Source organism: Lissotriton helveticus, chromosome 7, assembly GCF_964261635.1.
Source record: "Lissotriton helveticus chromosome 7, aLisHel1.1, whole genome shotgun sequence".
Lineage (NCBI taxonomy): Eukaryota > Metazoa > Chordata > Amphibia > Caudata > Salamandridae > Lissotriton > Lissotriton helveticus.
The window spans coordinates 1676341042-1676367957 of NC_136068.1; positions in this window are offsets into that span (position 1 = coordinate 1676341042).

A 26916-nucleotide genomic window follows, 5' to 3' on the forward strand; every position below is an offset into this window, starting at 1 on the left:
GGCTGTCCGTTTTTAAAAACCCCTCTTACCTGCATTTTAATTTGTGCCCCCACCGCCGCTTGGCGGGCTTGGTCCCCGGGTGTTCGCCATCTTTGCCTGGGCAGGGGAGGTTCCATTCACCAGCGCGTGACTGCGCATGAGCTGTGACAGGACGCCTACTTAATGCTCCTCCCTCAGCGTAGCGGGATCGCGTAGCGGGCGTGTCCTCGCGTGGCCGGAGTCGTGCCAGAGTCCTGCCCGTCTGCGCCCGTCCGCGACAGGACGCGCTGGACGTGGCTGGGCTCTGACTTTGCTCTCGGCTGTCCATCATGCTGTGTTATTCAAGAGATAGTCTTTTTGCCATCAATCAGTCACGGGGGGTCTGTGGCACGCCTCGGGCCGATCCCTTATGCGGCCCTTTTTCGTGTGGGTGCGGATGTTTCATTCTCTCCGCCCCCTTAAGTAGGGGCTGTAGGGATGACACCACTGTGGCTGTTAGTCCACAGCCTTCTATCAGCATTTGGAATCTAAACGCCAGGTCACTTGTCAAGCATCACCTAGACATTCTTGACCTGCTAGGCAATGACTCTCCAGACCTTTTTTGCCTGACTGAGACTTGGCTGCAGGATGCCGACACGGCCGTTGTCAACTTGGCTTTCCCGCCGGAATATTCGGTATTCACTCTTAACCGAGCTTCCAGAGGTGGAGGGATAGCTCTTGCAGTTAAGTCCTGTTATACGTGCACCTGGCAGGGTCAAAGAATTTCTGGCTGCGAAAGCGCAATGTTTAAGGTAGCCATTACGCCTAATTTCACCCTGTCGGGGCTATTGATCTATCGGCCCCCAGGGAGCGAAGTGGCTTTTAGAGCAGCGCTACCAGATGCCATTAGTGTACTGGCTGCAGGGTGCTCTAACTTCTCCATCATTGGGGATTTAAATATGCATTTTGATAATCTTGCTAGCCCGACGGTGTCCAGTTTCTTGGCAGATCTCGAGGCGCTCCAGCTGACTCAGCTGGTGTCACAGCCCACCCATTCAGGGGGCCATATCCTCGATCCGCTCTTCACCAACCTTTCGGAAGCCTGTATCTCCAGCTATACACCATTGGCATGGACTGATCATTACTTGATACAGATCCACTGCCCTACACCGGCTATACAACCTAAGTCAGTGGTGTGTTCTATCCCGAGACGACGCTGGAACAAATTAAAGCTGGATGAGTTTTTCCATCTTTTATCGACCGACCCATTTGATATCACTGGGTCAGCTGATCAGGTCTATGATAGGTTTTGTAACTGGGTCACCAGGGCTTTAGACACCCTCATTCCAATTGTATGCTGTAAAGTGGGGTCTGGTAAATCCAGCCCTTGGTACGATGACTCGCTGCGGGCATTGAAGGTTTCCTGTAGGCGTGCAGAGCGGGCCTGGCGAAAATCCTACAATAGCGGGAAGAAAATCTTGTACCTGTCTACGGTGAAATTGTATCACCGGGCAGTGTGCAGAACCCGCGCCGCCTTCTATGCCGCACAATTCAGGACGAGTTCTAACCCGTCTAAGGTTATCTTTAAGGTGTTGAAAGATCTCACTGCCAAAAAGGTAACGACGAGCCACCAGAGCTCTGTTGAGCACTGTGAAAAACTAGCTAGTTTCTTTCTGGAAAAGGTCAACGCCATTTATCGGGCCTTTCCGTTGGCGACTCCCTCGGCTAATCCACCTCTTAAGCCATTAACATCTGAGGGGTTGCATTCTTTTCCCACTTTAACACCTGAAAGCCTCGACAAATTGGCTCGACAAGTGAAGTGGGGTCCCCTGCGGATCCGCTTTGCTCAGCGGTGTTTAAAGACTTAGCGGTACATGACACCTCACCGTTATGCTCGTTGATCAATACGTCGCTTACTTCCGGCGTAGTCCCATTAAAGTGGAAACAAGCTGTGGTTCGTCCTATCCTTAAGAAACCTAATTTGGATGGCAGCAAGCCCGAGATTTATCGGCCAATCTCACTCTTACCATGGCCTGCTAAGGTGACTGAGGCGCATGTCAACGCGGTCCTCTCGGAACACCTACTTCATGCTGACGTCCTCGATGTGACGCAGAATGGATTCAGGGCCGGTCACAGCACGAAGACAGCTCTGCTGTATATGGTGGAGCATCTTCGCTCCGTGCTCGATGCGGGTCAAACGGCGGCGCTGGTGCTATTAGATCTGAGCGCCGCCTCTGACACCGTATCGCACCCGATCCTTCTGCGTCGCTTAGAGGAAGTCGGTGTCACCGGCATCGCTCTCCAGTGGTTCCGGTCTTTTTTAGCCAATCGGGCCTTTAGCGTGACCGTCCCGCCGTACCAGTCCAAATACCATCCTTTGGACCTGGGGGTTCCTCAAGGCTCCTCGCTGAGTCCTACGTTGTTCAATCTCTACGTAAGGCCGCTAGCTGAGGTTGTCAGGCAATGGGGTATGACAATGGTGTCATACGCCGACGACACCCAGCTAGCGGTTACGATCAGCGGGGATGCCGATGTTGATGCCCCCAGATTCCAACAAGGACTGCGGGCTGTCGCCGGCTGGATGACGTCCAACTGTCTCCAGTTGAACGCTAGCAAGACCGAGGTCATGATTTTTGGCAAACAACCGGAACGCTGGGGAGAGAGATGGTGGCCAGGGGATCTGGGTCCGATTCCCATCCCAGTTGCCGAGCTTAAAAACCTCGGGGTCTGGCTGGACCCTTCCCTTACGTTTGCTTGCCATACCAAGCGTACGGCGACCTGCTGCTTTGGTATCCTGCGCGGGCTCCGTCCAGTGCTCAAGTTCTTTGACGCCTCCACTAGGCAGCTCATGATCCAAGCTACCGTCATCTCTAGGCTGGATTATGCGAGCTCCCTGTTGGTAGGTTTGAACCAGGCTGAGATCGGACGTCTGCAACGGATCCAGAACGCCGCAGCAAGATCTGTGGTACGATTACCTAGATCTTGCCCCACTTCCAGTACTCTGCGCTCATTGCACTGGCTCCCGGTGGCCCAGCGGATCCAGTTTAAGGTCCTCTGTGTCGCATATAAGATTCTGAAGGGGTCCCCAGCTGTGATTCTGTCCACACTTTTGGCCCGACCACATTCCAGCCCGAGCTTTAAGATCTGCTGATCTAGAACTGGCTGTTGTCCCGCGCTTTAAGCGGAGTAGAGCTGGCGGGCCCTCCTTTAAAGTTCGGGCAGCGGTGCTTTGGAACTCCCTTCCCCCGGCGATTTGTGCCCTTGGGGATCTGCTTTCTTTTCGCCGGGCGGTGAAAACCTTTTTATTCCCTTAGTTTAATTTTGCTTGATTATTGTTTCGTTGTGTTGTGCAGCTGCCTTGTCGGGCGCCAGGACGCTCCTTGGCTGGAGCATCTGTGCGCCTAATAAAAACGCATAACATAACATAACATAACATTTTAGGGACACCTCTGCTGTGGTCCATATTTGCAACGCTCCCTCCTGCAGACCCAGTTCTCAAATATACCCGCTACACTTGTCTTATTTTTACCCTATCCCCAACTTAAGATCGACCCATCCCAAGAGGGTGTACCACAACAGGGGTCTCTACTCCCCTTCTAACAGAATGCAACACTGGCAGACACCCGGGGAGGGATTATTACCATACACTCCCACATACCTGCTGCAAGCTCACTGGAACAGGTTTACTGTGTTGGAGGAGGTAGATTGACTCACACCGAACGGAAATACCTCACCACATATCAGTAATGGAAGCCCATGGGAGGTCTAGTAGCGAATAAAAAATGCTTTACCAGCTACCACTCGAGACAACCTCATTTTTAATACCTTGATGAGGGAGGGGAATAGAGAAGAGGGGAGCCTGGATTGTTGTCTAGTAAATGGAGTGGGGGATTCACTAGGCCGAGACAAGATAGTGGAAGGATGCTTAAAAATCCTTTCCTGGAATAAAGCCGGGATAAAAAACAAGTTGCTCATGCCAGAGTGGTCCTCCTTCATGTCTGCTCATGACATCTGCTTGATGCAGGAAACCTGGGCTCTGGAGGAGAGCGCTAGTCCGGGCTTTGCAACTTTTGACATCCCGGCAGTAGTTATGGATAGGTACACATCTGGGTATCCAGACTACCCAAATGCCCTGGATGTCCAATGTGTACTATTAACGCCTCAAAAAAAAACGAGTAGCCATCATAAACATTTACTCTAGGCCAACTAAGAATGGCCAGGAATCCTGCACAATTAAAGCACTTGATCTCTTCATCCAGACACTTGATCCCACTATTGTACTAATCGTTGGTGGTGATTTTAATTGCCAGTTCGAGCCCCTGGGTAGCCCCGAGATGTGCGAAGAGGATGAAGTCGATTCGCTCTGGGGCATCCCCGCCCCTAAGATCATCCCGGTTAGGGCCTGGACTCAGTTGGTACTCCAAATAAAATCTTTCTACCTTGCAACATCTCTGCAGGCGTGCAATGGGAGGCTGGATCCCGACTGTCCAGGGCTATCCACGCTTAATCGGACTGACAATTCTTCCATCATTGACTACCTCATGTTGGAAGCTAAACACTGGGACAGACTTTAAGAATTCAGGGTCGTACCAAGGCATGACAGTGACCACAACGCCCTGGTCTTAACTCTTAAGCCTGGGTCCTTTGGCTTAACAAACCCCGACCCTAATCCCGCCACGGTGTGTATACCCCTCACGGTAACTAACAATAGGAGAAGGAGCAAATGGCCCCATTGTGTAAACTCCCCCACCCTGCTCCCAAAAATCTATCAGATAGCTATCCCGCACATAAGTGAGATGGGTGACTTGATTTCCCACCGGCAGGCCATAGAAATTCATAGGCAGTTAGCCGTGATGTTAGGGGATGTATTCTTCACAGTAGGTGGAAACAAACAGCAAAAGTCTACGACTCACCACTGGTTTGATCACACCTGCAAGAAAGCAAAGAGGGACCTCCTTGCAGCAATTAAAACCAAAGACACTGTAAAAATCCGGGCATCTAGACTCCAGTATAAGAAGGAACTCACCAGGGGCAAGAGTGAGTGGGAGGAATCAAAGTGGGAAGACCTGAGACATGCACTTCTCTTAAAGGATGCTAAGACATTTTGGGCTATAGTCTCTTCTGGAGTGAAGGAAGGAGGAGAGGCTGTATAACCGAACATTGCACCCTCAGTATGGGAGGCTCACTTCATGGCACTTTACGCAACCCCCGAGTTTGGCGTCCAAGAGCCCCAAAGTCGGGATAAGATGCCAGAAGCAGACATGGCCCCCCGGATTTCCCTGGCCATAGACCCCCCCCACGAGTATAGACTGGCGGGGGCCTCGGGCTCAGGATTACGGTCGGGCTTGCTGGATGGTCGGGAGACGATCCCTACTGAAAGATTGGAGAGCATTTCTCTCAAAGAAGTGGAATCTGCTATTCAAAGATTGCTCCCAAACAAAGCCCCAGGCCTTGACAAGCTCCCAAGTGACCTATTTCGCTCCCAGCCCAAAATTTGGGCACCTTACCTGGTAGTCCTTTTTAATGCAGTTCTCCGGGGCCCTGTGTTACCGGAGACCTGGCTGGGAGTGGAGATCGTCCCAATCTTTAAGAAGGGTTGCCCGCTAGTTCCATCTAACTACAGGCCCATTAGTCTTCTAGATACTACCCAGAAACTAATGGGCCGGATACTATTGGACATGCTACTGGGTTGGATGGAGGAACACGATACATTGACCACCCTCCAAGCCGGATTTAGAACGGGCATCTCGACCTTGGACCAAATCTTCCGGCTGTAGGTCCTATTCTGGAAAACTGCAAGAGTAGAGGGTGGCAGCCTCTACCTTGTCTTCGTGGACCTGCGGGCCGCTTTTGATTTGGTGCCTAGGGAGAGATTATGGCTGGTGCTGGAAGAACTAGATCTCCCGCCCTACCTATTGGATGTCCTAATTAGACTATATGAAGGGAACTATGTGCAGGTGAGGTGTGGGAGGAACTGTGAACTCTCGGCTCACCAGAGGCGTATGCCAGGGCTGCTTCCTGGCCCCTACACTTTTCAGCCTCTACATTAATGGTTTGGTAGACGCACTTAATGGTGTCAGGGACAGTGATGCCCCGCGGTTGACCACTGGTCGGGTGCCCGCTCTGATGTTCGCGGACGACACTCTGTTGCTGTCCCGAACGTCAACGGGCATCCAGCGGGTCTTGGACGGGTTTGTAACCTTCTGTGCCTCGAGGGGATTGGAGATAAACTTGGAGAAAAACAAGTTTATGATCTTCAATCCCCCGAGGCACACCCGTCCGAACCCTGTGTTAAGTGGTATTCCACTTGAACGGGTAAAAACTTTCGTCTACCTGGGGGTTACGCTGACTGAACACTTTGATTGGGGCCACCAAGTATCTAAATCTTCCCTGAGACTCTCGCAGATTTTGGGGGGGATTGGTAAATTTCATAGATCCTCTCAATTTAAACCAGTTGCCCCTGTTGTCGAGATTTACAGTACCCAAGCAAGGTCAGCAGCCATGTATGGTGCAGAACTTTGGGGACATACGAACATAGAGAGCCTACTAAAGGTTGAGCAAAGTACCCCTCTTATACCATTGCGGCTGGACATGGGCCTGGAATCTATCAAAGAACAGGTGGCCGCACGACCACTGTACCTGAGCTTGCTGCCTATAGAGTTGATTTTGTTGCGGTCTGGGGCCTCATAAAGAATAAAAACAGACCGTGGCTATCCCATATTAAAGCTTTCCTCTACCAAATTGGCCTACCACAACTATGGGACACCCCTGAGGAAAGTTGCCCGAGGATCCAGAGGTCAGAGTTGTTGGCCTCTGTGAGATATTACAACTTTAAATTACTACATTGTTCGACAAATTTGGGCAGGTTATCCACCGAGTTTTTGTTGATGAAAACTGAATCCAAGAAAGAGGAATTCTTGGACTTAGTCCAGCCCCCGCTTGCAAGGAAATTATACACTCAATTGAGACATGGTTCTTTGCCTATTAGGGCACTAACTTCTAAATGGGCCAATTCAAATTTGGGTAGTTGCCCCGCTTGTAACAATGGCATGGAGGACATTGCACATGTTATGTTCTTCTGCCCGGCATATAGTACAATTCGGAGATGTTGGCTGATGCCGCTGTGTAGAAATTTGGGACTCAGACAATGCACACAGGCCTGTAGAGTTTTAACATTCGATACCTCCCCCCTTATTGTTTTCTCTGTTTCCCGTTTCCTGTATGGTATGTGGCGTAGAAGAACTGTTTTTGTTAATAGGAATTATCTGCCCCCTTCTTCTGATAACTCACTGTTTAAAAATTATATTTAAAAACTGTTTTTATCTATGTATTTTATCATTGTGCTTGCACATATTTTATCTGCACTTTCATGGTCCACGACCGAAATAAAGTTATCAAAAGAAAGAAAGCTTTGCTGTGTTGGCCTGTTGCATGCTGTGTGCTGAGCTGTAGGAGGGGCTGCCACTTTGCGACCTGTTTCTGTGTGGTGGCCTGCTGCCTGCTTTCTCTCTGCTTTTGTGCCCCTCATTTATTCTCCAGGGGCTGGATGCCTGCTTCCCCAAACCTCTGTCTGTTTAGAAGCCTGTTGTCTCCCTTTCTTGTTTTGAAGTTAGGAGGTAGTGAGCACTTAATTGTTTAACCTTATGCAAGCAACAAGCACAGGGAGAGTGATTTTCCCTTCAAAGAGGAGCATCTTAGTCATTGCGAGTGGATCACTCTATGATTTTCTTGATTTGCGCCTGGAGCGTGTCCTCGTTTCTGCCCCAGCATGTGTACGTAGTGTTCTCCTGCCCCAATACCACAGTATAATAGAAGCCCTTTGCAGCTTTTCTGCAGCAGCAGGTGCTGAGTTTTGGTTAACATGTTGCGGGTAGGCCCTTATGGAGGAGAAGTGCATGCGGAACACTTGGAATCTGGTGAAGGCTGTACGAGTCCAGTGCTTCACCAGCTCAGCTCAGAAGTGCGGAAGTGTTATCCCCTCTTCCAACTCCACCTTCTCTGTGGCACACTGCTGGAGAGAGCCATGGGTCCTGAAGGCATCCGGTGACTGTTGGGCTGACGAGCTGACCCCCCGAAGGAGATTAATTGCTCCCTCCTGTAGACAACGCACCCTTAGGCAGCCAGATTCAGCCAAACCATGGAAGACTCGGGGAGTGTTGCCGTTACAGTACCCCAGAGGTGGAGGGAGTTTCCTTGGTCTGATCTCTGGTGAAGGATCCTAGACACTCCCCCGAGTACTGTATATGTACTAGTAGGAGCACAAGAGTGACTCGGACCGTGAAACTGCTGGCAGCTTTAGTCAAGTAGCCATCCATGTTGCTCAGGGGGGTGTTGCGGATCCACTGGAATTTGGGGCACATGCCTAAAACCATTTGGTGATCGCATATTGTACGAATCCCAAAATTCTGCTGCTTGAGATTGCAAAATTGCCCTTAGAGATGCATGTACCTTTTTAGCCATTCGCAATTAATTCCCCTAATTGCAAATGCAGTTAGTGAATTGCAAATTGGATTTTTGCAATTTAGAACAGTACATTACCATCAACTTAACGTTGATGGTAATTTGCAATTTCTTTGAAAAATGTAAACAAATGCATTTTTCAAAGTGAGTAAGTAAATATTTGTTGCATATGGTTAGTTAAAACCTTTACAAAATTGAGTACAAAACAGTATACTAACTAGCCTTGGTTAAAATGCATTCACACTCTTTAAAAAGCAAGTTCTTTTTTAAAAACAGTATTACATCGTCTGCGGCCTGAGCCTCACCTAACATATCAGTCCTTCGGAATGGGTCCGCACCATTTTTTCAGTTTTCTGGATTAGGAGGCTCGCCTTCTGTAAGAATTTGGAGGCCCTACAGGCCGTTTGCAACTGGAAACTGTTCAGTGCTAGCATAACAGCAGGCCTGCATCTTCTGATTTGATAAAAACAAAATATTTGTAATAGGTAGTAACGTCTCAAACTAGCCAATGATGGACAGATGCACAGAATGTGAGTCAGTGTTTCTTCCGAACGGCCACACAGTCTGCATAGCAATGTTTGCCATGTTTGCTTCCATGCTGGGGTCTAATCCTTTGTGGTGTAGGTGCCCAGACGTATGCGTAGGAGCATTTGTTGTGTGGACGGTGTTATATAGTTGACTAGGTATGGTTGTGGGGCACTTCTCTCTACATGGCTAGCACCGTCCAAGCATGTTTTTTCTTTGCGAGGGCGGCTTTGTCAACAATCATAGATTTTTGTTTTGCTGTACTGTTGGCTATTTTTTTGAAGGCCATAAAGGGGTGGTTTGTATTCCATGCGTCTCGCATATTAAGTTGTGTCAGTGCGTCTTCCAAAGATGTTTTCCATACGTTTTTTGCATTTGTTCGGTTGTTAATTTCGCACCAACAATGGCCCATCAGCGTGTCCTCACTTGCTGCCCTTAATTTCCAGCACATTTTTAGTATCCCGGCTTGCCTGACTTGATGCTGATTTGAAAGCCCGAATTCCAGGCGTACTTGCGCTTGTGATACAGACCTTGGTATGTGAAAGATGTATTTGTACAGATTTGACTGTTGTAAGTTCAAGAAGTTTGCGTCTTTGCCTCTGAATAGCTCCGAACCGTACGTGAGGGAGGGTAAAAACTTTGCCTCAATCACTTTCAAGAGGTAAAGGTTGGAGGGGCATTTCAGTTTTGTTTTCAGTAACATTAGAGCAAACCGTAGTTTATTGGACTGCGCTTTTCTATGCAGTTGGTGAGTTTTTAATGACCAGCTTGAGTCGACCACTACCCCCAGGTACTTGTAAGAGTTACTTGACTCATTTTTTCAAAGTGCTTTGTGGTGCACACACACGACCTTAGGGCATGTGCGTGCACCACAAGTGCATACCTACCTTTTTTGAGGGAGCATCAGGTTGGCCTTTTGGTCCCTTTGCACCCTTCAAATTGCATGCACAATTAACGAGTAGCTATTTGTGCATGCAATCCCCTTCATTCCTATGGGCCTCTAGGCAATTTTTGACTCACTATTAAGTAATGTGCTTCAAGAGAGCCCGCAGTTTACGGGACAGTTTGGTCCATACAAGACCTAGATCAAAAGTGACAGGAACATCTAACACATTGTGGCACATTCCACCAGTACGTGGCCATTTTCCATGTGGCTCTTGCAGCGCATGCCCTCAGACATACAAAGCGGACCAAGTGGACATAGGTACAGGAAATCCATGGTTACTCCGAAAACATACTAATTGCAACACCGAGGGAGTCATTTTCATGATCACCTGTCCGTGTTCACTTAGGTATATTGGCCACACTACCCGCAAAATGAAGGTTCGTATCAGCGAACACAAAAGCACCATTCGGTGCCACAAACAGTCGACATGTTTGACAAATCATTTCCTGTCAATGAAACATAAAGCTGAAGATTTGAAGTGGGTGATCTTGGAACATCCATTCATTCCACCACACATTAGTGACAATTCGAAGTTTTTATACATCAAGGAGCAAAAATGGATTTTCAGGCTCCGCAGTGACAGTAGAGGATTGAATGATTCCATTCCGCGGATGTCTCTCTAAGCATCTCTTAATACACCCACATCCTCTATCCTAATATAGCTAATTGCTTGTACACAATTGTCTGCAAACTACCATTTCTTCACTTTTTGACGACTTTGGGTGGTTAGTACATCCTCTTTGTGATTTACGTTGGACGTTCCGTTAGTGACACTTTCATGAAATGAAATTTGTCATTTGACTTGTTACAACTAGCCAAAATCAAAATAATTTTTGCAGGACTGTATTTTCCTTAAACCACAGAGAGTTGTTAATGTGAAAACTAATATAGCATGTCAAGTGATCTGAGCAATCCTTTTTGTGACTTTTGCGCTGCACACTCGTTCACTGACACGTTTATCCCTTTGTTCACATGAAATGAAATTTGTCATATTACACCTAATCAATTTCAAAATAACAGTTGCACAAATGTGTTTCCTTTGAACCTACAGGGACCTCACCTCACGTCATGTACACATATATAACGTGTCTGGTTACTTTAGCAAGCTTAGAGTACCATTTTGCCCTTTAATCTCTGAGGAGAGATGTATGCTGTATGGATGCGTGAGTACATTCTTCATCGGTCACATCTAGTGTCATTACACGTTGCCAACTGCCAATGCAGTTCATTTGGCTAGTGCTCCTGCGCATTGGTGGTGCATTGTGCCATTTGCATGATACGCAACGCCCGCGCATGCGCCGTACGTAATTGAATCCAACATCTTTGTACAGCTTCGCCGTATTTACGGCGATCTTAACTTTTGCGCAAGAGCCTAAATCTGCAATACTCTACAGTTAGCAGTCATCTTTTTGGATACAGTAGAGCGGTTTTCAGTATGTCAAATCACTTGGCAAGGCTACTTTGTCTGGTACGGCTGCGTGAGGGATAAGCGTCTTGTCGTTCTTTTGACGCTTGACGCTGCATCCCTTACAAGCATGTGCCGATTTTCATTGGCCGCGTTCTAGTATAGATCATGATACTACAGCTACGCGCAGGCTTGCAGACTGGGCCACAATTATGCTCTAGCTACACACATGCGCAGTGACGAAAGCGCCTCGTAATCGTCAATTAGCTTCGAGCTTGGCGGGCGAAACTGAGCCAAACAAGCCAATTATTCAATTGACCCCAATATAAGAGGGAAGGGGCCGGTCCAGTCGGTACCTCCACTTCCTCTCGGATGACAGAGAGAGGTACCGACGGACAGGTAATGTCTCTCCCCTTTTGGTGCTATAATTTTTGACTCATAAACGTAATAACAGCAAACAGGGTCTAGTTTATGACCCTGGAACGGTTTTTAATCATATTCAATTTGGGATAGAATTGGGATTACAGTGATTAGTCCCCTACTTTTTGTCAGGATTGTGTGTTCTTCTCCTTTGCCAACACCAGCGTGGTTGTTGCCATGTTAGGCATTTATTGCGTCCACATTTTAGATTGTTAGAGATTGGATGTAACAGCGCTTAGGTGGGGCATATTCAACTTTGGTATTTATGCCTCATTCTTCTTTTTCACACATTAGAGCGGGGCCTCATATTCCCGAGCGGTTGCCGGGTGAGGTGAGGTCGTCTCCCACGCAAAGCGGGGTGAGTATTCACAAATAGGTTACTTTTTCTGTGAAAGAGTTAGTATGCTCAAGAATAAGCTGAGTATATAATACTTATGCTAGTGTGTTGGTTGTACAGTTTCTTTGTGAACATGTGGATATACATGTAAATATGTGTTTGTTTTTGTATGTTTTCCTCAACAGGATTAAGACATAATCTACTTCTTCCAGTGCACATTGGGGCTCCAAGTTCCTGGTAGATATAAACATTTATATATAGTTTAAATACTTATTTGCGTTACTATTTTGCACATTTCACATTTTTTCATGTTGCAGTAGCTTGTTATTATCTAGGTCCTGACGAAAGCCGGATAGATTTCCAATTAGGCTGAAACATGTTGACCGTCCTGCACAACGCCGCAGTGTAGTTATAAATTCAGACTACCTGGCGGGGTTTTAACTTTGACACTTAGACAATCCTCATTAAACATATTTTTTGTCTAAGTCGTTAATTTTAATTTCACTTCACTATAGCACTGTACCACACACCTTTAGCACTACCCTCTGAGTAACATTCTGGCTAGAGTTTCTATTTTACATCCATAGTCGCACCGTCACTTGATGGTCTGGGCGGCCTTTTGGATGGATTAACAAATCCCACACAATGAGAATCCGCCAGAAGGGTGGGCTGATGGGAGTATCTCAGCCAGTTGTAACTCATTCACTTTTTTGCATGAGTCCTGTTTTCTAGGTTACTAGTACAGCAACACACAGTAGACCGGCCATTTCTTTTTTGTATGATGATTATGATTAGGGAAGTGAAATGACAGGTCGTTAAATATATTCCCTTGACCCCCTCAAAATTCTGTTTTTCGTTATCTAGAGCAACTTCGTCGCGGGTCGTCTTCCTCTGGTGCGAACTCTGTTGTTCACACCTGTTTGCTCACCTAACTTTCTGTGTGGCGTAATTTGTTGACCATGGCTGACTTCATGGGGTTGGCATTTGATGATGAAGCACTTAATTCTATCCTGGAAAACAACCCAAGCATCTTAGACTCCATACCTGATACCGCAACTGCTAAAAAGATGACTGGCTAACATTACTAAATCTCAAGAAAAATCATTCTCGTATTTCCATACATGGGATAGTAATGGCTGAGTACTTGCGAGGCAAATGTTCTCCTACTGGCCTCATTGTCACAAACACTCCACGACTTTTCTTAACAGATAAAGGATTTCTTCGTGATTGGTCCCTCATTGCGTGGCGGTGCATGCGAGATTGGTTTATCCTCATAGTTAATACTGCGAAGAAAACTGCTGACGCTATTTTAATAGAAATTCAGCTGCTTGAGGGACAGATTAAAACTACCCTCACTAATACCATTTTAAAAAACATTTAGATGAGAGTAATAAAACTAATAAAGACTACAATGATAACATTCTCTTTTCCAAAATAGAGAAATGTAAGAAGGACTTAGCGCGCTTCTCAATGACAAAAATATTTCCATACACCAGTGAGGACTGGGTGGCCCCAGATTATAAAAACAAGGGCAAACGTTATGGTTCTAACTACTCGTCATCTGGGTCAGACCCTGATTCTGACTCTGATAACTCTGGTGCAGGTGTTTCACAACTAAAAAGAGGTGGACAACAGCGGAGTTTCAATAGAAGAAGAGGTACACGTGGGTTTTATCAGAACCAAGGTCAATGGTGGCCGTCAGGGCCATGGGGCTTTCAACCACCATTTGCACAACATATGCAGGCATTTCCTACACATCCTTAATTCTTCCATGAGCCGTCTTTTTTAGGACAAGGTCGGGGCCGCAACTACTGGAGCAGAAGAGGACAACAAAATGTTCAGTGGGAAGCAGAGCAGACCTTTCCCAACACCAGGAGTCGGAGAGTAGCTCAGGCAACATCCACCACAGGGACGACAGGAACTTAATAGTGAACCTTAGTTAACGTGATCTGCCAATAGATGAATAGGCAGTTCTGAGAAAAGGTTTGGGTTTTGTACCCACCAATAAGGGGGATCCCTTTGAGACTCGTTGTGAATTAGAAAAATTCTTTAGGAAGGTTCGTCTCCACTTTTTCTTTGGAGCCCAAGAAAATGCTTCGACTACAGAGGGATATGATTGTTGGACCAACACAGGGCTACACCCCAAATCCACTTTTATTCCATTAGGACATCAAGTTCCCTCCAAAGTAACAACGTTCGAACAAGCAGTGACCCATGATGTCATGGCCCTATTCGATGATGATCAACGCAGTTTTCAGAACTTGTCCATCAAAGAAAAAGTGGCTCTTGCACACCTATCTACAGATCAGTCCATCATTATCAAACCGGCGGACAAAGGGGGTGCCACTGTCATTCTTGACATAGCTACCTACCGCCAAGAGTGTCAAAAACAATTGGACAATACCACCTCCTACCAACGTCTAGTTAGTGACCCCACCCCCCGCCTCCTCACAGAGATTAAGACCCTAGTGGAGGATGGGCATTTGGAAGGGTGGATTACACCTCAAGAAGCCAAGTTCTTGGTAACAAACAATCCGGTCATGCCCGGGTTTTACTGTTTGCCGAAAATCCACAAACTGGTCCGGCCCCCTCCAGGACGTCCGATCATCTCAGGGATCGGCTCCCTATTGGAGCCTTTGTCCACCTTTGTGGATTTTTTCCTGCGGCCTCTCGTTAAAGAGATGCCTACGTATCTGCAGGATACGGCTGATGTCCTTAGACTGTTACCAGAGGTGGTATTCGACGCCGCGACTGACCTTTTGGTCAGTTTCGACGTCGAGTCCCTGTACACCTGCATACTGCAGGAAGAGACTCTAGAGGCCATTAGATCTCTTCTTGCCATTCGAGATCTTCAGAGTATCACTCCAGTAAATTTCATCATGGAGTGTGCCAGATTGGCAATGATGGAGAATTATTTCAAATTCGAAGATCAGATTTATCTCCAAACCTCAGGAACATCTATGGGGAGTATTTTTGCCCCCAGCCTCACCAACCTCTATGTTCACTTGTTTGAACAGAATCATGTTCTCAACCATAGCAACCCCTACTTCCATCAGGTGGTGCTATGGAAGAGATACATAGACGACATCTTAGTGGTTTGGCGAGGTACACCAACAGAGGTGAAATTATTTCATGATTAGCCTAACAATCAAAATCAGTACCTTAAATTCACTGTGGAGTTCAGCCGGGACAAATTGCCATTTCTGGATACTCTCATCTTTTCCAAAGAGGGTAAACTTGAATGTAAACTCTATAACAAACCTATGTCAAGGAACTCTCAGTGGTTTTTAATAGCCACCATGCCCGGGCTTTACGGGAGAATCTCCGTGTAGGACAGTTCATGAGAATTCGCAGAAACTGTTCTTCCAAACCTCTTTTTGATAAACATGCCAGAATCCTATCTAAACAACTACAGGAACGGCAGTGACCTCGCCATCTGGTAAGAAAAGCTTGTAAACGAGCCTCTAATAACAACAGGGAGGCACTTATGGACAAAAGACCTGAAAAGGCGCCCTTGGATAGGCTGAGCTTTGTCAGCACATTCAGTGTCCTTTCGAACAGGATTCAAAAGACAGTGCACAAACATTGGGATATTTTGAACATAGCCCAAACTAACATTCCGCTACCCTTGTTTTCTTTCAAGAGAGCCCCCAGTTTACAGGACAGTTTGGTAAATACAAGACCTAGATCAAAAGTGACAGGAACATCCAACACATTGTGGCACATTCCACCAGTACGTGGCCATTTTCCATGTGGCTCTTGCAGCGCATGCCCTCAGACATACAAAGCGGACCAAGTGGACAAAGGTACAGAAAATCCATGGTTACTCCGAAAACATACTAATTGCAACACCGAGGGAGTCATATACATGATCACCTGTCCGTGTTCACTTAGGTATATTGGCCACACTACCCGCAAAATGAAGGTTCGTATCAGCGAACACAAAAGCACCATTCGGTGCCACAAACAGTCAACTTGTTTGACTAATCATTTCCTGTCAATGAAACATAAAGCTGAAGATTTGAAGTGGGTGATCTTGGAACATCCATACATTCCACCACACATTAGTGACAATTCGAAGTTTTTATTCATCAAGGAGCAAAAATGGATTTTCAGGCTCCGCAGTGACAGTAGAGGATTGAATGATCCGCACTGTCACTCTCTAAGCATCTCCTAATACACCCACATCCTCTATCCTAATATAGCTAATTGCTTGTACACAATTGTCTGCAAACTACCATTTCTTCACTTTTTGACGACTTTGGGTGGTTAGTACATCCTCTTTGTGATTTACGTTGGACGTTCCGTTAGTGACACGTTCATGAAATGAAATTTGTCATTTGACTTGTTACAACTAGCCAAAATTAAAATAATTTTTGCACGACTGTATTTTCCTTAAACCACAGAGAGTTGTTCATGTGAAAACTAATATAGCATGTCAAGTGATCTGAGCAATCGTTTTTGTGACTTTTTCGCTGCACACTCGTTCACTGACACGTTTATCCCTTTGTTCACATGAAATGAAATTTGTCAGATTACACCTAATCAATTTCAAAATAACAGTTGCACGAATGTGTTTCCTTTGAACCTACAGGGACCTCACGTTATGTACACTGATATAGCGTGTCTGTTTTTTTTAGCAAGCTTAGAGTACCATTTTGCCCTTTAATCTCTGAGGAGAGATGTATGCCGTATGGATGCGTGAGTACATTCTTCATCGGTCACATCTAGTGTCATTACACGTTGCCAGCTGCCAATGCAGTTCATTCGGCTAGTGCGCCTGCGCATTGGTGGTGCATTGTGCCATTTCCATGATACGCAATGCCCGCGCATGCGCCGTACATAATTGAATCCAACATCTTTGTACAGCTTCGCCGTATCTACGGCGATCTTAACATTTGCGCAAGAGCCTAAATCTGCAATACTCTACAGTTAGCAGTCATCTTTTTGGATACAGTAGAGCGGTTTTCAGTATTTCAAATCACTTGGCAAGGCTACTTCGACTGGTACGGCTGCGCGAGGGATAAGCGTCTTGTCGTTCTTTTGACGCTTGACGCTGCATCCTTTACACGCATGTGCCGATTGTCAGTGGCCGCGTTCTTGTATAGATCATGATACAACAGCTGCGCGCAGGCTCGCAGACTGGGCCACAATTATGCTCCAGCTACACACATGCGCAGTGACGAAAGCGCCTCGTAATCGTCAATTAGCTTTGAGCTTGGCGGGCGAAACTGAGCCATAGAAGCCAATTATTCAATTGACCCAATATAAAAGGGAAGAGGCCGGTCCAGTCGGTACCTCCACTTCCTCTCGGATGACAGAGAGAGGTACCGACGGACAGGTAAGGTCTCTCCCCTTTTGGTGCTATAATTTTTGACTCATAAACGTAATAACAGCAAACAGGGTCTAGTTTATGACCCTGGAACGGTTTTTAATCATATTCAATTTGGGATAGAATTGGGATTACAGTGATTAGTCCCCTACTTTTTGTCAGGATTGTGTGTTCTTCTCCTTTGCCAATACCAGCGTGGTTGTTGCCATGTTAGGCATTTATTGCGTCCACATTTTAGATTGTTAGAGATTGGATGTAACAGCGCTTAGCTGGGGCATATTCAACTTTGATATTTATGCCTCATTCTTCTTTTTCACACATTAGAGCAGGGCATCATATTCCCGAGCGGTTGCCGGGTGAGGTGAGGTCGTCTCCCACGCAAAGCGGGGTGAGTATTCACAGATAGGTAACTTTTTCTGTGAAAGAGTAAGTATGCTCAAGAATAAGCTGCGTATATAATACTTATGCTAGTGTGTTGGTTGTACAGTTTCTTTGTGAACATGTGGATATACATGTAAATATGTGTTTGTTTTTGTATGTTTTCCTCAACAGGATTAAGACATAATCTACTTCTTCCAGTGCACATTGGGGCTCCAAGTTCCTGGTAGATATAAATATTTATATATAGTTTAAATACTTATTTGCGTTACTATTTTGCACATTTCACGTTTTTTTCATGTTGCAGTAGCTTGTTATTATCTAGGTCCTGACGAAAGCCGGATAGATTTCCAATTAGGTTGAAACATGTTGACCGTCCTGCACAACGCCATAGTGTAGTTATAAATTCAGACTACCTGGCGGGGTTTTAACTTTGACACTTAGACAATCCTCATTAAACATATTTTTTGTCTAAGTCGTTAATTTTAATTTCACTTCACTATAGCACTGCACCACACACCGTTAGCACTACCCTCTGAGTAACATTCTGGCTAGAGTTTCTATTTTACATCCATAGTCGCACCGTCACTTGATGGTCTGGGCGGCCTTTTAGATGGATTAACAAATCCCACACGATGAGAATCCGCCTGAAGGGTGGGCTGATGGGAGTATCTCAGCCATTTGTAACTCATTCACTTTTTTGCATGAGTCCTGTTTTCTAGGTTACTAGTACAGCAACACCCAGTATGATGATTATGATTAGGGAAGTGAAATGACAGGTCGTTAAATATATTCCCTTGACCCCCTTAAAATTCTGTTTTTCAAATTAGGTGTTTTGCCTCAAACCAACTGCACATGGTGGGGAAATGAGCTAAAGAAAGATGAGGGATTCAACCCATATATTTGACTGGAGGTGAGTGTCTTCAAAGTTTTAGCCCTCTGTCTGTCGTCTTCTTGTGTTTTCTTTGTTGGCCCTAAGATGCATGGTATGCCAAGATGTGGGTCCTTTGCTCACTTTGCCACTGGATTCAAGGTAGCCTGGATGGTGGGGGGTATTATCCTGAAACAGGTCCTAGGATGCTTGTTTACGGTCCATGGAAGACCTGGATTGGCAGTTTGGGCTGGACTGTTCCCAAGAAGAACAGGGTCAAGAATGATTTGCATATGGCTGTGTCTGAACTAGGGTGGTGAAGTGAGCTAAAGAACAATGATGTATTGAACCCAAATCCTTAAAATTCAAAACAGGGAGGGGGAGGAATCCGCCCTTTGTCAGACACTGCAATAGATGTCGAGAAAAATAAGTGGGGGATACCATTGAATCTTCTGAAGGCAATTAAGTCACTATATGAGGCCACCTGGGTGCGGGTTAAAACAAGCGCTCGGACGGTTTCTCCCAAGATAGACACAGAAAATGGGCTAAAACAAGGGTGCGTGCTGGCCCCCATTCTTTTTAATTTATATACAGCAGACCTGGGAGAGGCCCTAAAAGGAACCAGCCTAGTAGCCCCCAGACTAGGAGGTGTGAGGATACCAGTCCTACAGTATGCCGATGACACGGCTATAATGGACCACACGAAGATCGGCCTACAAAGAACACTAACTGCTTTAAATAGATTCAACATCGCCAACAGCTTGGCTGTCAATCAAGGCAAAACAAAGGTCATCATCTTTGGGTCCTATCAGCAGAAAAGGCAAGCACAGTGGCAGCTGGGAAATACTCAAATAAACTCGGTGGCCTCTTACAACTACCTGGGGGTTTGGTTCTCGGAACGGGCCAGGGCCAATATACATCTAAATCATCAGGCCTCCAAAGCCAACAAGGTAACACACTTGCTAAAACAACTAAGTCAGAACCTGATCATTCCATCTGCCAGCCCAATTCTGATAGCCCTACGAGCAAAGCTGCTCCCTGCGATCTCCTATGGTCACATGGCCTTTCCTGGGAAGTTGGATGTCCTTCTCAACTCAGCCCAAGTTTAGGCATACAAGTCGGTGTTACATATACCAAGGACAGCAAGAAGATCCAGGCTGAGACTGGAACTTGGCCTAGCACGACCAGACTTGATCTGTCAATGGGAGCTCATCAACCCAGCCCTGCCTCATCCAAGATCTCTTTTAAGAACTCTTAGGCTGTGGGGGCATGGCTTGCGCGCCGCTTCAGCATGGCGGACTGCGCTTGAGCTCCGAGGCGAGTTCTCCCGTCGGGCTGATTTCTCCGTTCCCCGACTGCCCCTGTGAGCGGAAAAGGCAGCATTCAACAGCGGAATGTGAAGGGAGCTGATTTACGAGATTTCCTGCTATCTTGGTCACCAGCTGCATGCTTTCTGCCTGACGCTCGTTTTCCTCACAGATGGCCGCCATTTCCTGCTCCTGATGCAGTTGACATTTCTCCTCAGGAATGCCGCTTGTGCTACAATGTTTCAGGTCGTGGTGGCTGCTGAGGGGGTTTCTTCTATGATGCCTGCAATTGGTAACATTTTTTCCTTTTTTCTGCTATTTTCTTGCTGCTTGGCTGGGAATTAAGGTGCCTACACGCTATTTTTCTCTAAGCTCAGGTATCTCATTCAGGTGTGGGTTTTTTTTTCCTGCGAACTCCGTGCTGTGCCCTCCTGAATTATTTGTAGCTCTATCATTCTTTAGCTACCTGTCTGCCCTGCATATAAGTCCGCCGCTATTATCTTATTAGCGCCCATTGAGCTCAATGTGCTATTTTTCTCATTTTGGACTGTAGTCTGCGCAGTTTTTGCTCTTCTCTTTCCTTCAAGTGGCTACATATTTTTTCTTTGTGATTACTCCTTCATGGCTACAAGTATGGGCCACTCCACGAGTAACAAAGACTCTAAAGAGGTTGGCACGTCACTGAAGAGACTTAAGTCTGTGTCTCCTACGCCTCAATCTGCTCAGACAGACACTACATCCACGCTGGACACCATTTTAACGCGCCTTAATGAGGTGCATGATATTGCGCAGTCAACAAAAACTAATACGGATTTGCTGCAAGTGGAGGTGTCGGCTATCAGGAATGACTTTAAAGCCCTCTCTCTTAGTGTATCTGCCACGGAATCACGAATCAGTTCTGCAGAGGATGGTATGCAGAAACACTCCAGATCCATCAACCACATGGAGCGCTCAATGGTGGCATTGCGAAGAGATCTCACTGAGCAGGAAGATCGCAACCGTAGGTCTAACCTACGCATTTTTGGCCTGCCGGAAGATTCAGAGAAATCATCTTCATCTATGATAGAGTTCTTATCTGAGTGGATTCCGGACACCTTACAAATCTCATTCCTCAGAGAATTTGAGATAGAAAGAGCACATCGTGTTCCAACGTTTCGGTCTAAATCGGCAACCCAGCCAAGAGCAGTTATTTTTAAGCCATTGCGACATCAGCATACTGAACAGATTCTCTCTCATATGCGCAAAGCTAAACAAGTCATCTGGAACGGTCAGCGAATCTCAATTTCTCAGGACTTTGCCAGAGATACGGTTATAAGGAGGAAGGGCTTCCTCAATCTTCGGAAGCGTCTTTCTGAAATGGACATTCCCTTTTCGTTTTCTGGTCCATCGAAGTTCCGCATTACTTATAAAGGTCGTTCAAGAATTTTCGATGAACCGGACGATTTATCTACATTTCTGGACAACCAATTGGAGATAGAGATGGAGATTCAGAAAGCGACTTCGCAGTCTTCTGGTGCCTCGGGCACTTGATTTGTCTTTTTCTTTCGTTTGGATGTACTCTTTTGCATGCCTGGGTCTCTCCTCTCTCATGTTCAGCTTATATGTTGTTATTGACTTCCAAGGTTGTTTGTTAGACTCTTTCTTTCTTCTGGTGTTCACACTGCTTCCTGTTCTCTCCTTTTGTTCCAGAGTAATACTCTTTAGCTTGCATCCTGCTTTTCTTGCTCTTATTTTCTGTCGTTGTTGAGTCCAAGCTATTTTTCTCTTTTCTAGACGCTTATCTCTTACTAGTTACCTTATTTTTTCTCATTTCTGTCTTTTTTCTGTCTTTCTCTTCTCTATCTATTTTACTATCTTTCTTCCTTTCTTTCCTCCATAGTTATATGTTCTGGTTTTTTCTCTACTTCAACTATATATTCTTCTCATTTACACTTATAGCTTGTTCGTTACTATATATTTAGGTTATGCATTTTTGTTTGCCATGCATTCATCTATTGTTCATGAGTTACCTCAGGCTTTTGTTTTTCTAATCAGTTTTCTCTGATAATAATAATTGGTATTACTATATCTATTGATATTAGACTAATAACTAAATGTAATTATATATTCTGCTTAGGTACATTATGCCTGTTCATGTTATCGCTATATGTCGGTCTTAATTCCAAGGTTATTTGATAGACTTTTGCTGTTCTTTTGGACCCTTACTGCTTTCTGCTCTCTCCTTCTTTCCAAAGTCAGGCTATTCAGATTGTATTCTGCTCTTCTTGCTCTTACTTTCTGTCATTATTTATTTCAAGTCTCTTTTCTCTTTTCTCGACGTTTCTCTCTTACTAGCTACTTATTCTTTCTCATATCTGTCATTTTCTATCTTTTACTTTTTTATCCATGATATTGTCTTTCTTCCTTTATTTCCTACTTATTTGTAGGTTCCGATTTCTTCTACTTCAATTATATATTGTTATCATATACAGGTATAGTTTGTTCATTAGCTATGTTTTTACTTTTAGGATGTGCATATTGCGCGTTATACACTCATCTATTGTTCATGAGTTGCCTCTGATTTTTGTTTTTCTAATCAGTTTCTCTGCTAGTTTTACCTATTATTGCTATGTCTCTGATATTACATTGATGACTAAATGTGTCTATACAATTTGCTTAAGTTACGTTATGCCTACTCACATAGTTATGCAGCTTTGCGTTGCTAATTTTGTCTGTTACCAGTTCATATTTTACTGCTATCAGCTTGCTATTTTTTGGGGCTATTGTGATCAATTACTTTTCCTCACTGTACGGGACACGTACTCGCCTTTTCCACGTTCTCCGTAGTATGATGTTGGTCTTTTTTAGGCCTCCCCTCCTGCTTCCTCTCTCCATCCTTTCTCTTCTCTTTTCTTCTCTTCTTTCCTCCTCTTTCTCTTGGATCCCCCACATGGATTCTCCCTCCGTGGTTCCTAGGACTGAAGATTTGTTCCTTGTTTATGTAAGGTTGCTTCTTTTTCTGTCATCCATGTCATCTTTTTTTTGTTCTTCTGTTTTTCCATGCCGGGTTTAAATGTTTTATCCCTTAATGTTAAGGGATTGAATCATCCGGTGAAGAGGTCGAAAGTCTTAGATTACTGTAAATCTCTGTCTTCTGACCTAGTTCTTTTTCAAGAGACCAAGGTCTCTAACAGAGAGGCGTTGTTTTTGAAGAAGGAATGGGTTTCGGATGTTTGCTGTTCTGATGCCTCTGGTAAACGAAATGGGGTCATTACATTAGTTTCAAAAAATTCTGGTTTATCTATATTATCTTCTGATCATGATTCTCAGGGTCGCTGGCTGTTGTCTAAGTTGTCGGATGGTCAACATGAACTGTATGTGATGAATATCTATGCGCCTAACGTTGATGATCCGGCCTTTTGGAAGTCGGTTACCAAAAAATTAAATGACACCCCGCACTCTGGCAATCTTATTGTAGGCAGAGATTTTAATTTACCAATGGACCCTCTTTTAGACAGGAACTCTGCATTTCAGTTTTGTCCTCCTAAATCTCACAAACAAATGCTTAACATGTGCTCCTTTACTCATCTTCAAGATTTATGGCGACTTCATAACCCTACTGGTAGTGATTTTTCTTTCTTCTCCTCGCCTCATTCTTCTTTCTCTCGTATTGACTATCTCCTGGTTCACTCTTCGCTTGTTTCGTCTTCCTCTTCTCTGCTAATACATCCTATTTTGATTTCCGAACATGCGGCGGTCACCTTTACACTGTCTTCCTTTGCCCCTAAAGGGCGCGGTCGTTCATGGAGATTAAATACCGAAGTTTTACAAGATGCTTCTCAGGTTGATGAATTTTCTAAAGCTATAGCCTTTTTTTCATGAGAATGAATGCTCTGTCTCTTCCCCAGTCGTTCCATGGGACTCATTTAAATGCACTTTCCGTGGCCAAGTGATTAAGTGTATGTCCAAACGAAATTCGGATATTAAAAAGGAGCTTACAGATTTATCATCTCAAATTAAAACTCTGGAAGCCACCTTTAGACAATCTAAAGATTCATCTTGTTTACAGCTAATAAAACAACTAAAATACAAATATAATACCATTGTTACTAAAAGAGCTCATATTGGAGTACAGGCACAGAAATCCAAGAAGTTGTTGTTAAAAAATCGTGCTGGGAAGATTTTGGCTGCTACCTTAAAATTTCAGGATTTTTCTTTTAAGTCCTCACAAATCTCTTCTATTACTGACCACACAGGTTCTAAAAAATTTCAAACAGGGGAAATACTTGAAGTTTTTCGTGACTATTATGATAAACTGTACACTCCTTCTAATGTTTCCACTTTCGACCGGTGTCAGGCTTTTTTAACTTCGGTACCGATTCAGTCGGTCTCTGATGATGATCGTACTTTTCTAAACAAGCCTATTTCCCCCGAAGAAATTATTTCCGCAATTAAAGCTACTCGTTCTGGCAAGGCTCCAGGCCCTGATGGTTATCCAATTTTATTTTATAAAACTTTTCTCTCTACGCTTGTTCCCAAATTACAATCTCTCTTTGACTCTTTTGTTAAGAATGGATCTGTTTCTGGTACGGCTGCTGAATCTACTATAGTAGTGATCCCGAAAGAAGGGAAAGATCATTCGGATCCTAAAAACTTCCGTCCTATTTCTCTCCTTAACATGGAAGCTAAAATTTTTGCTAAAATTCTGGCCAAAAGATTAGAATCCTTTATCCCTCATCTTGTTCATCCCTCCCAAACTGGTTTTGTGAAAGGCCGTCTTGCGCGTGACAATATACGCACTTTTTGTCATGTTCTTGGTGCTGCCAAAAGATCTCAACTCCCTGCCGTGGCCTTGGCCCTTGATGCGGAAAAGGCCTTCGACAAGGTCTCTTGGCCATTTCTTCGTGCTGCTTTCATTAATATGATAATGTCCTTATATTCTCAACCTAAAGCTAACATTAGAGTTAATGGTGCTACATCGTCGTTTTTTAATCTTCGTCAGGGCACTAGACAGGGGTGTCCTTTATCCCCACTTTTATTTTTACTATCTATTGACCCTCTTCTTCGACTGATTGAGTTACACCCGGATATTAAAGGTTTTTGTTTCGGGCCTCACTGTATTAAAACTGCTGCGTACGCGGATGATGTTCTCATATTTTCTGATGATATTGCTTTGGCAATCCCTGCTCTTTCAAATATCATTTCCCTCTTTTCTTCGGTTTCAGGGTATACCCTAAATAAAGATAAGACGGAAATGTTCCCTTTGAATGCCTATTGTTTCCCCTCTCATATTGGCTCAGCGGGCTTTAAGTGGCAATCTACACATCTGAAATACTTAGGGATTTATTTCTGTTCTACTCTCTATGCTACCACTGCCTATAATGAATCCCAGACTCTCCTTAAAGTCCGTCGTCTTTTAGATACATGGTCTCCGAAACATATTTCATGGTGGGGTCGCCTCCAGACTCTCAAAATGATGATCACAGCGATTATTAATTTTGTTTCATACATGCTTCCGGTTAAATTATCAGATTCCTTTTTTCGGGAAATCGATGGTCTGACTTCTAAATTTCTGTGGAATGACAAACGTGCTAGACTTGCCTACAACTTTTTGCTTCGTCCTTGCGATATGGGGGGCTGCAATTTTCCTGATTGGGAAAAATACCAAACTGCCTTTCTGGCCTCTCAAGGAGCTTTATGGTTTTCTCCTCCATCTCTTCATGTTCCCTCTTGGTTGCTCATAGAACAAGAATTAGCATCCCCTTTGCCTACTGCTTCTGTTTGCACGACATCTAGTTTACATATCCTGTTTTCTCGGTCTATCATTATTGATACAATTGCTGCGGTCAGGAAAGTAGACAAGAAGGTGGCAATTCCTTTACACAAAACTAGGTGGTCATCTATCTGGCGAAATTCCAAAATTAAACTCAACATTACTCCCAACCTTATGGCCTACTGGGTAGATAAAGGGATCTCGCTTGTTAAACATCTGTATGATGCTTCTGATCAACCATTACCTTTTTCCACCTTGGCTCAAAGACATTCTTTGACAAATCTTGATTTTTATACTTTTCTAAAAATTAAAGTGGCCCTTGCTAAAGTCCGTCTTCATCCTACTTCTTCGATCATCTCACTTTTTCATATTTGGATCAAATCTGGTCACGTCGCTTCTAAAATTTATAAATTTTTGTCATCTGCTTCTCTACCTGCACAGACGGTTGCGCAGCAAAAATGGTTACATCACTTTGATCCTGCTATTACAGATCATATCTCCTCGGAGACTTGGCAATTAATTGGTAAACTCTCTCTTCGTAATAAAATTGCACCATCTTTAATGCAATCTAAGTTTTTCTCTATCAATCTCCTTCATTGGACGCCTGTGCGTCTTCACTCGCTGAATCTTAAGGATGATAACCTATGCTGGAGTTGTGGTTTGTTGCCAGGCGATTTTCACCATATGTTCTTTGGTTGCTCGTTGCTTCAGCCTTTTTGGGACCTCATCCATAAACATCTCTCTCTTATTTTTGGTATTGAGTTCCAACTTTGTTTGCCTTTAATTTTATTGGGCCCACTGGCTGCCCCTATTCCTCTCCCATTGGATCCACTGGAATTACAATTGTTGGATCTTCTCCTCTCTATTGCTGTGAAAATCATTCTTATGGAATGGAAATCCTTCTCTTTGGTTTCCTATCATACGTGGTGGGCCTGGGTTTCCTTTTTACGCAGTGCTCACACGTCGGTTGATCAAGCTCACCTCTCTCCTTCTATTTCTAGTGGGGTTTGGAAAGCTTTGGATGATTATATGGAGTTGTCCTCAAAAGGGTTGGTTCCTCAGTTTCCTTTTGATATGTTTGTCTAGGTGTTGTCTTATAATTTTCTTGGTTGGTTAGTCCTGTGGGAATCCTTCCTCTTTTTCTTCCCTTTTCTTCTTCTTTCTCTTCTCTTTCCTGTCCTCTACTCCCTTTCACCCTTCTATTGCTTTCTCTCTTCTTTCCTCT